Source organism: Zingiber officinale, chromosome 6B (genome assembly GCF_018446385.1).
Source record: "Zingiber officinale cultivar Zhangliang chromosome 6B, Zo_v1.1, whole genome shotgun sequence".
Classification (NCBI taxonomy): domain Eukaryota; kingdom Viridiplantae; phylum Streptophyta; class Magnoliopsida; order Zingiberales; family Zingiberaceae; genus Zingiber; species Zingiber officinale.
Genome location: NC_055996.1, coordinates 121,993,385 through 122,004,826, shown reverse-complemented (window position 1 = coordinate 122,004,826; position 11,442 = coordinate 121,993,385). Strand labels below are relative to the sequence as shown.

At 42.2% G+C, this 11,442-nt stretch overlaps 1 long non-coding RNA gene across 1 annotated transcript; it reads right to left on the bottom strand.

Annotated features, from left to right (window-relative positions):
* Positions 1 to 4,922: 4,922 nt before the first annotated feature.
* LOC121990610 lies at positions 4,923 to 6,531 on the bottom strand. Its single transcript, XR_006114639.1, has 3 exons — positions 6,429 to 6,531; positions 6,280 to 6,347; positions 4,923 to 4,940 (listed from the first exon to the last, which is right to left on the bottom strand). It is a non-coding gene; the product is annotated as an uncharacterized LOC121990610 (long non-coding RNA).
* Between the last annotated feature and the right edge of the window lie 4,911 nt (positions 6,532 to 11,442).

Here is an 11,442-nt window from a genome sequence, read left to right as displayed (position 1 = left end):
AAAAGTGCGCGGATTTGGTTAATCGATCAACGATAACCCAAATCGCGTCATGGCCTCGTCGTGTCCTCGGCAACCCTACCACAAAGTCCATGGAAATGTGATCCCACTTCCACTCAGGAATAGGAATCCGCTGAAGTAACCCTGCAGGTCTCTGGTGTTCAGCCTTCACCTGCTGACAGACAAGACATCTAGCTACGAAATCCGCGATGTCTTTCTTCATGCCGTTCCACCAGTAGGAACGCCTCAAGTCTCGATACATACGGGTCCCACCTGGATGGATCGCAAATCGAGAACGGTGTGCCTCCTGTAATAGCTCCTGTAAGACCGGATGAGACTGAGGTACGCATAATCTGCCTCGGAAGTATATGATACCCTCCTCGTCTCGTGTAAACTCGGTCTGCTGCCCGGAAGCTATCTGACTGCTAATAAACTGCAAATGCTGATCACTGGCCTGTGCCTCTCGGATCCTCGTCCTGATCGACGACTGAGCAACCATGGTACCTTGCTCTGTCGGTCCCTGCTCCTCAAGATCTAACTCAGAAAAACTCTGAATCAAATCCGTAACCGAAATCCGGTGGCAAGCTAAAGTCCCTCTGGACTTCCTGCTGAGCGCATCTGCAACCACATTAGCTTTCCCCGGGTGGTAGCTAATGGTACAATCGTAGTCCTTCAGGAACTCCATCCATCTCCTCTGTCGGAGATTAAGCTCCTTCTGAGTGAAAATGTATTTGAGACTCTTATGATCAGTGAGAATCTCAAATGTGATACCGTATAAATGATGACGCCAAAGCTTCAAAGCAAAGATGATGGCAGCTAACTCCAAGTCATGAACTGGGTAGTTCTTCTCATGCTCCTTCAGCTGACGCGAAGCATACCGTGCTGCATCAGAACAGCGCCCAAACCCTGTAGAGACGCGTCGGTGTAGAGTACAAATCCATCCTCTCCAGAAGGTAAAACCAAAACTGGAGCCGACACTAATCTCTGCTTCAGCTCCTGGAAGCTGGTCTCGCAATCCTCGGACCATACGAACTTCACGCCTTTCCGGGTAAGACGTGTCAGTGGCATAGCAATACGCGAGAAGCCCTCGACAAAACGTCGATAATATCCGGCCAATCCTAGAAAACTGCGGATCTCCTGAACTGACTTCGGCTGCTCCCAACCGGTAACAGCCTCGATCTTCTGAGGATCAACTGAAATACCTCTGCTAGAAACCACGTGTCCAAGAAAACCAACTGAAGATAACCAGAATGCACACTTGCTGAACTTCGCGTACAGCTGATGCCGTCTAAGAATCTCCAAGACTGTGCGAAGATGCTGTGCATGCTCCTCCTCGGAACGAGAGTAGACCAATATGTCATCAATGAAAACGATAACAAACTGATCCAGATACTCCAGAAATATGCGGTTCATCAAGTCCATAAACACCGCTGGAGCATTGGTAAGCCCAAATGGCATTACCAAAAACTCATAATGACCGTATCTGGTACGGAAAGCTGTCTTCTGGATATCAGAATCTCTGACTCTCAGCTGATGATATCCGGATCGCAGATCAATCTTAGAATACACTGAAGTACCTCTGAGCTGATCAAACAAATCCTCAATCCGTGGTAATGGATATTTATTTCTGATGGTAACTGCATTCAGCTGCCTGTAGTCAATACACAACCTCATAGTACCATCCTTTTTCTTGACAAACAGAACTGGAGAACCCCATGGTGAAACACTAGGGCGAATAAATCCCCTGTCTAAAAGCTCCTGGAGTTGAACCTTCAGCTCGTTCAACTCTTTTGGTGCCATACGATACGGAGCTTTCGATGTCGGCGCGGTTCCCGGAATCAGCTCAATAGCGAACTCCACTCGGGGAAACTGGAAATACATCTGGGTATTCCCGGACAACAGGAACGTCGGAGAGCTGCGAACTACTACTGTCCTCAGTACTGATCAACGACAACATAAAACCATGACAGCCGTGAGACAGTAGCTTCTGCGCCTGAATCGCCGAAATAATCGAGATGTCGTCGTCTCTGATGCCGGTGAAACTCCACGAGGGTTGGTTCGGAGGCCAGAAGGTGAGCACCCTCGTCTGGCAATCAACGGTAGCATGATATACTGATAGCCAATCCATACCAAGAATGATATCAAACTCGACCATCTCCAATACTAGAAGATCTACCGTAAGTATCATGTTGCCAAAGTCTAACGGGCAACCTCTGATCTCCTGGGTGACGTCTAAAGTATCACCGGACGGTAGGGAGACAGTCAATCGCCGCAACCTATCAGTAGGTAATCTACCAATCTCCCGCATAAAGGTACAGGATATAAAAGAGTGCGAACTACGAGTATCAATCAAAATATCAGCAGTAAATGCATAAATGGAAATCGTGCGGAAAACGGATCCGCTCGGCCGAGCATCCTCTCGTAATCGCATGAACACGACCGGTCTGGCGGAGGAGGAGGTGGTAACATCGCCGCGGCCGGGCGTAAGCTCGCCATCGAGGCGCCTGACTATGTGCCGATAAGGCGAGAGGATGGTGATCGACATGGTGGCCGACCGAGTCCGACAGTCGGATAATATGGTCTCGAGCAAAACTGGGTGCTAAGCACCGGAGTACTCTGCCCAAGCATGCCAAATGCTGCGGCTGCTGACGCTGTGAGGGTGTGAATCTCCGCCTCCTCGTCGAGACACCGATCGACTAGATGCCCCTCGCCTCGACCCTCCCCGTGTCGAGCCTTAGTGACAATCTCGGCTCAGGTGCCCGTGCGTTTGCAATAAAAGCAAACCGACTGCTCCAGAGTGCAGTCAAGTGATGTGGTCTGGAACCATATCGAAACATCAGATATCGCTGGTGGACTGCTTCCGATCTCGCCGAGGAGACCGGAACGCCCCGAGGAAAATCGCCCGACTTCCGAGGCCTACGAAACCCCGAAGAACTCGACCGATCGTCGCGACTACTCGATCTGTCACATCAGGTTCGCTGGACTGACCGATGTCGACCAGTATGCTTTTTCTGTCCGGATATCTGTCGCCGAGCTAACTCTATCATCAAAGCTCGATTCAATGCATCGAGTAAGATGTAATCCCTAATCCAGAAGCCGTATATGCAGATAACCATCCAATCTCTGTATAAACTGCATCATGCGAGTCTGTCCTCCGCAACTAACTTGGACAAAACCGAGCCAACCGGAGGAATTCAGATTATACTCGGTCATCGAGCGATTATTCGCCTCGACTCATAAAACTCGCGAGCCATCCGATAAGACAATGGAAAGAAGCGGCTCTCAAAAGCCTCTCGAACCTGGTCCACGTGACATTGTGCTCACCAATAATAGAACGCTGTGTAACCCACTCATCCCGTAAATGATTGCAGCCAGCTCTGCTTTCTCCCACTCGGAGCAAGCCATATAGAAGAAAGTCTGCTCCATAGTCTCTATCCATGACAGAGCCATACTCGGATCGAGATCTCCGCTGAAAAGAGTGAAACGAGTCTTCATCGACTCGGCCAGTGCTGGAATCCTAGCTCGTGCAGCGACAATATCAGTGATCTGTGTCGGGACGGCTGCAGGAACTAGTGGAAACACTGGAGCTGATACTACAGGTGGTACCGCGGAATAAACCGGAGGAGGAACTCCCGGTGCTGCTGTATATACCGGAGCATAAGCCGTCGGTGGTACTGCCTGGGGGACAAAAGTGGTGGCAGCTGGAGGTACGGTAGGTAATGGTACCGGATATGGAGCAGCTGCTGCTACTGTAGGCACTGGGGGTACAGGTGCCACTGGTATAGGATACACAGTAGATCCAAGTGGTGGTGGCACTGAATACGCCGTAGGCTGCGATGGAGCAGATGTCGGGTACACCAATGGTACCCCTGATGGTACTGTAAACAGTGTAGGAGTGGATACCGTCGGTGTGGCCATAGTAGGTATCTCTACAGGAGCTATCGGGATTTGAGAGCCCGATGCTCCCGCTGCATCCTGAGTCTGTCCCTGACTGACAGGCTCACTAACAATGGGCATCTCTGGCATATCCAGAGATCCCGTGTCCTCCGAAGGTCAACGGCACGTAAACATAATGATCAAATATTAGATTCACTCATTAAATTAAATTACGATATCAATACCAATATAACAAACATAAAATAACAACATACCTATTTTCTGTCTGGAGATGTCCAGTTCCCAATTTGACCTCAAAATTCCGAACGATATATCGTCGGAAATCCAAATAAATCCGAAACGGAAATCCGAAACATAACCATATCGAAAATCCGATAATGCCCAGTTTGACTCGCAAACCTGGCTAACCCAAATATCCTGAATACCAACAACAGGTATCTGATAAATCTCCAGAACACCAAAAGCAGGTATCATAACCCGCTCTGATACCAAATAATAAATTGGTATCAGCTAAATCCCGAAAATCCAAAATACGAAACAAAAGATCGTAAAACCTGGCTCTGATACCACTAGATTGTCACGCCCCAGAGGTGTCCCTGTCCGAGAAAATTTCGGCAGCATCTCCCCTGTACGACGGACAATCAAAATTTTCTACAAGCACTAAATACTCAGCCACAGGCGGCTGGAATAATAACAGTAATGAAAATCAATCACCACGCAGTTTATATATATATATTCAGCCTCTGGCTGACACAACCACGCAGTAATAATACTCTGACTCGAAATCAATCCTACTCAACTACACTCGTAAAACTCAAATCCGACGAACTCACCTCTTCTGCCGTCCAGGCAGGCATGTAGTAGAATAAAAACCAAATCCAAATCCATCGATATAATAAAATCTATATCATGTCCATAAGCAAATAAATCCAGAACATAACAAGTGCAAACAGTCTAGAACAGAAAAGGAAACCAAACGAAAAACCAATCACATCCTCGAGGTCTGCAGGGACCAGCAACTGGAACTCTCTCCTGACAGCATCAACCTGAAAATATCAACAATGGAGGCGGGGTGAGTCCAACACTCAGCAGGTACAATTGATATGCAAAGTAAAGAAATAACACCTAGCACTAATCATGCGTACAGTCTCCTGATAAAGATAAAGGTAACTATAAATCGAAGAAGACAGGAGAGAATCTGTACTAACCAGGACCCGGTAAAAGGACAAACAGTCCGAAAGGTATAGAAGACCTGTATGCATGTCAATCAAGGTATCCAAGCAATGTGCAGCATATAAGTGCAACAAACACAAACACAAACAATAAATGCATCATGCATATGATGCCAATGTCATGGTCACCCCTGACGCCAGTCAGCCGACTCACAACAACAGTGGGACCGAGTGGGTAGGGCTGTGACAACCGTGCACTCTGCAACACTACTCCTGATGAGTGATCGAGTGAACGGAATGCTGTCGGAGTACATACGTACTCCTACCCCAAATCATAAATGGGGGAGCGCAATGCTCTCAACTCCCGGTACGCTATGACGGGGAGGAATCTCTAACGTGCTACACGCTGCGTCACACTACCCCTGAGCGGATCAACGGAGCACCGGAAGAGTCAAACTGACGTGCTACCACGCTGTATCTCGCTACCCATGAGCGTCACAACGGAGCACCGAACAGTGATGAAACTGGCAATGTGCTCGACAATAATGGAGCAATCTATCGCACAGCATGCGATCATGCAAATGGTGCATGTCACTAAGCATGGTAATATACTAATCCAACCTCTGGACATATCATAATGTGCACGAAAGCGAATAAATCATATCAAGATATACTGATCAATAAGGTATCAAACCTAGGTCCTGAACATGTGAAACGTGGTTATATCACTACCCATGAGCATGATAGATCAGGTACAAGACCAATACGAGATGCAATCAAACAATCAATCAAACAGGTAACATGTATTGGGCAGTGATTAACCGAAATAAATAGGAAACACAATTAATGCAACATATTATTTTCATTACTAAGCATATCAAAGACAATAAGTCAAAAGTACCCGCCTCCAATAGGAAATGTCAAATCTGGTCCGAACACGACGTCGAGATACTCGTCTCGCGTCAAGGTCCTGTGATACCAACAGAGATATATTTTATTTAGCTAAAATTCCAATATAAATAGCTAAATAAAAAGCTCTGACACTAAATTAGGGTAAAACCCTAATCACATATCCTCAATTTACCTTTTTAAATCTAATAGTTAATTAGGGTTAGCAACTAAATCCCCAATCAACCCATTAGATTAAATCCAAACCTAATTCCCTTACCACATAAACATCTAACTACAAAACGCATCAAATTCCTACCCTTACCTAAATTCACAGCCTTGATTGTTGATCCACACACACGATTTGTTGTTGCCAGCAAAGGTATATTGCTGCTGTAAACAAATAAAACACCAATGTAATCAATTAACCCACTAACATAAGAATTTGCAAACACAGAACCCTACCTGCCTTACCCAAATCTTCTTCCTCTCTGTCAATAGGCTATAGAAATCTGTTGATGCTCGAAATCTTGTGGCCGACGACAATACAGAGGGAAGAAGGCTTGTTTACTGACACTATGCAGAGGAACAAATTGGCTACCGAATCTGGGCAATTGGAGTAGGGGTATGCACTGCTCCGTCCGGCCTCAAGTGATGGCATCGCCTGGTGCGGCTCGGGAAGGAAGAGTCGGCCGGAGAACTAGGGCTCGACGGCGGCCCGGCGCTAGGGCAAAGAGGTGCGTCGTCGGCACCTAGGGCAAGAAATCGCTCGGCTCTTGCTCGGTGTCAGCAATGCTCGGGCACAAGGGAAACACCGGGGTCGCGATCGGGAACCGAGAACTGGCGGCTCGGTTGCTGGCGGCTAGGGCACAGAATCAGTGAGGAAGAAAAGGAAGTGGGTGGCGGCGAGGAAGAAAGGCTCGGCTTCACCGAGAAGAGGAGAAGATAAAGAGAGGAACCGCCGTGGCCGGCGGTTAGGGCACCGAAGGAGAAGGCACGCGGCGGCGTCGGGGAGAAGAAGGAAGGGTGCGGGAATGAGAAGAAACAAAAAGAAAATAAGAAAATAAATAAGAAAAGGAAAAAGAGATAAATAAATAAATCTTTTCCTCTCTTAAATGGGTAGCCCAAACAGGCTTTCTCGAGGCCCCGTTTTTATCCCCGTGCACTCGTCCATACGAGCTCCGAAAAATTCCCGAAAAATGTCCAAAAATTCCGGAAAATTCCCTTATTAAAAATTATCATTTTTTTCCGGTATTTTACACAGTAAGTAATAATTGACAGTCTTCGGACTGTCCGAGTCTGACTTCGGATTTCCAACCGGAAACCCTAGGTCGACCCGACGCCTACTGTTCCCTCTACGGGAAACGCGTCCTCACCTACTCCCATCAGGAGAGATTACCTGATGCCAGTCTGGTCCTCCAGACCGACTGGACTTTTCGCCATGGGTTACCACCCCCTAGGACCTAGGGTTACCGCCCCCTAGGGTTTTTCTCCACCTAGGGTTACCGCCCCCTAGGACCTAAGGTTACCGCCCCTTAGTGTTTTCCTCCACCTAGGGTTACCTCCCCCTAGGACCTAAGGTTACCGCCCCTTAGGGTTTTCCTCCACCTAGGGTTACCGCCCCCTAGGACCTAAGGTTACCACCCCTTAGGGTTTTTCACCTGCCTAACCGCAGCTAGGACTTTCCTGAAACACTCATTCAAACATGTTAGATCACACACTAACTTAACTTTGAATCCTTTGCCATTATCAAAACTAAGGTTCGATCGTCGGATGCTTCCTGCACCAACAACTGGAAGGGAGTGATTGTGAGGACGCGTTCCCGGGAAGGGAACATTAGGCGTCGATCCGGCTTAGATCCATTTCGGATATCTAAGTCGAGATCGTGACTAGATTCCGGTCTCGGAAAGACGTAATCTAAGTCATAATCTTCTTTGATTAAAGTATAAACTGTGCTAACATCTTATTTTACAGGATATACATATTGTTTGCCTCGGACTAACTCTTTCTTGTAGATAAAGGAGTTTCTGGAGAAAAAGTGGTCCGGGCGCCCAGAAGGGATTCGGGCACCTGGGAGGCAATTTCTATCCCTGGCGTGCGTCGACACGTGGAGCTCGTTGGTTGGGCGGGCTACGTTACACCAGGGCGCCCGGAAGGGATCCAGGCGCCCCGAGCATCCTATAAAAGGAGGGTCAGAGGGGAGCTTCAAAAACAACTGAAAAAAGAGATCTTCTACTGCTTGCTCTGCTGTTCTGCGCTCCTGCGACGCTAGCGAAGCTCCGACAACACACGTTTTCTTTTCGATTCATTCCTTTGTCAGTATTGCCGTCATTTTCATTAGCTTTTTCTGTACTTATTTTGTAATAAATTTTGAATTGCTAGTGATTGCCCACCGAAAGCGGTCAACAACCGCGGGCCTTGGAGTAGGAGTCGACACAGGCTCCGAACCAAGTAAAATTGGTTTGTGTTAGCATTGTTTCTCTATTTCCGCTGCGTTTATACTCGAACGAATTTTTTTATTCGATATTCACCCCCCCTATTGAACGTCTACGATCCAACACTTAGTTCCTCTACCTAAGAATAAAAAATTCATTGAGACTAAGTGGATATTTAGGAATAAGTTAAATGAAAAGGGGGAGATTATCAGAAATAAAGTTGGATTAGTAGCTAGGATTTAGTCAAGTAGAGGGATTTGATTATGATGAACCTATGCCCCAGTAGCCAGACTTGAGTCTATTAGAATGATGCTAAGCTATGCATCTCATAAAGGGTTTAAGTTCTATCAAATGAATGTCAAATCAACCTTCTTAAATGGACTAATAAAAGAAGAAGTATATGTAGGTTAACCAATTAGATTTGAAAACCTAGAACACCCTGATTATGTTTTTAAATTAAAAAGGCCCTATATGGTCTAAAACAAGCACCTAGGGCTTGGTATAAATGATTCTCCACTCATCCGATTTCAAAAGAATTCAAACAAGGTCGAATTGATCTAACCTTATTTGTAAAATTCTATAAATATGATATTTTTGTTGCCCAAGTTTATGTCGACGACATAATTTTTGGATCAACAAATTCAGACTTTCTACAAGAATTTATAAACTTAATGGAATAAGAATTTAAAATGAGTTCAGTAGGTAAGTTAACTTTCTTTTTAGACTTACAAATTAAATAAACTAATAAAGGTAATTATGTTTATCAAGAAAAATATACAAAGGAATTACTTAAAAAATTTGGAATGAGTAATGCTAAAGAAATAAAAACACTCATGGCAGTGAATAAAAATATATATAGTAATCCTAATGGAATACCAGTAGGCCTAAAATATTATAGAAGTGTCATAGGTAATATATTATACCTAACTGCAAGATGACCTGACATACTATTTACAGTTAGTATGTGTGCTAGATATCAAATCTGTACTAAAAAATCTCATCTAAAACTTGTTAAAAGAATTTTCAGATATCTAAGAGCTACACAAAATATAGGAATGTGGTAACCTAGGATAACTAATTTTGACCTTTTAGAATATTCTGACTCAAAATATGTTGACTTTAAATTGGATATAAAAAATACAAGTGGTGGATGTCAAATACTTGGACCATCACTTATCAGCTGGTTTAGTAGAAAGTAACACTATGTCACTTTATCTACAATGAGACAGAATATATAGCTATGGGTGAGTGTGTAGCACAATTAATATGAATGATGCACATATTAAAGACTTTAACTTAAATTATAAACATACAAAAATATTTATTGATAGTATAAGTTTAATAAACTTAACCAAAAATCTAGTGCATCATTCAAAACCAAACATATAGAGGTAAAACACCATTTTGTAAGAGATTATGTAGCCAAATGCGATATTGACCTTAACTATGTTGAGTTAAAATTGAATTTGACTGATATTTTTACAAAACCATTATCAGAACTCGAATTTAGCAACTTACGATGAAAATTAGGAATGCGTACGATAGACTAGGACTGCTATTTTCAAAATAATTTTCAAATGATTTGCAAATTCTAGGAAAATTCTTTACTTATATTTTCTAAAAAAATTTCATTTACTTAGTATTTCAAAATTAATTTTGGCCTTAAACTAGATCAAATCTATAGAAAACATGTTCTTATAAATCTAGGTACCGAGTATCTCACAAACACACTAAATCTATCTTGATTGTGTATTCAAAAACTTAAAATGGTATGAGATGCATAGGCCTATTACCCGAGCTTTAGATGCTTATACCAGTACATCAACACAAGTTTAGCTAAAAAATATCCAAATTACAGTGATTAGGTTAAGTAATCCATTTTAGTCAAATACTAACTCGATACATTTACTTAACTTGACTAACCAAGTGAACATTATTATCTTCTGATAGTTAGTTAGTAACTAACGGTTAAATATTTAAGGCTAAATTTTTAGATAAAGAATTTTTTTAAATCTATCAGGTTCAGGGGGAGGATAATTTAAAAATGATTTTCAAAATAATTTATTTCCTTTCCTACTATTTGCAAAAATCACTTTCAAAATTGCTTTAATTTTTTTTTTTTTGCAAAATACTTTCAAAAATACTTTTCAGATACTTGCTTTGTAAAAAGTCTTAGTCTTTTTAAGCATGTGTTTTTCTATTTTAAAAAATCTATTTTTGAAAATACTTCCAAAACTATTTTGCTTAAGTAAATTCTTTGCAAAACTTTTCAAAAAAAGTTTTGAACAATTGAAATTTTAAAACATTCTTTTCAAACAAACTATCCTTTTAACAAATATTTTGAAATATTTTGTATAAATCTTACAAAATTTATTGGAACAAAATATTTTATTTTGTAAAGTCAATTTTCAAAATGTTAAAAACTTTTTGAAAAATCAGAAAATTTAAATGGGTTATAATATTTTCAAACTTATTTTACTTAGCAAATTTTTTTTAAAAAACACTTTAAATTGTTTTACACTATTCGTGCAATATTGTTTTAAAGAAAGTGTTTTAAAAACTATCTTGCAAAAGGATTTCTAAACTTCTTTCATAGCTTAAGCTTTGGAAAATGAATTGTCTTAGAAATTTTTCAATGTTTTGAAACCCTTTTGAAAAGTTTAAAACTTTGTTTAAGGATTATATAAACTCCTTCCTCCCATTAAACCTGTAGATTTTCTTTGAACATTTTATACTCACTAGAGTTTTGTTACAATTTTTATAATTTGCTATATTTATCTGTATTATTTTTGATGAATGTCAAAGAGGGGAAGGTAAGGGTTAAGTAAGAAAAAGATAAACTAAATCTTGAAAATCTTAACCCTAATATGATTAAGAGAATAAAATAGAAATTTAAATTACTCAATCTTAAGTTCTCTTGAATCATGTCATTCCTATTTCATTATTGCATATCTTTTCCTAACTCTAACCCAAGTTATTATTGCATCAAAAAGACGGAGATTGTTGATGCAATTTATATTAACCATCTAACTCAGGTTTTAATGAATGACAAG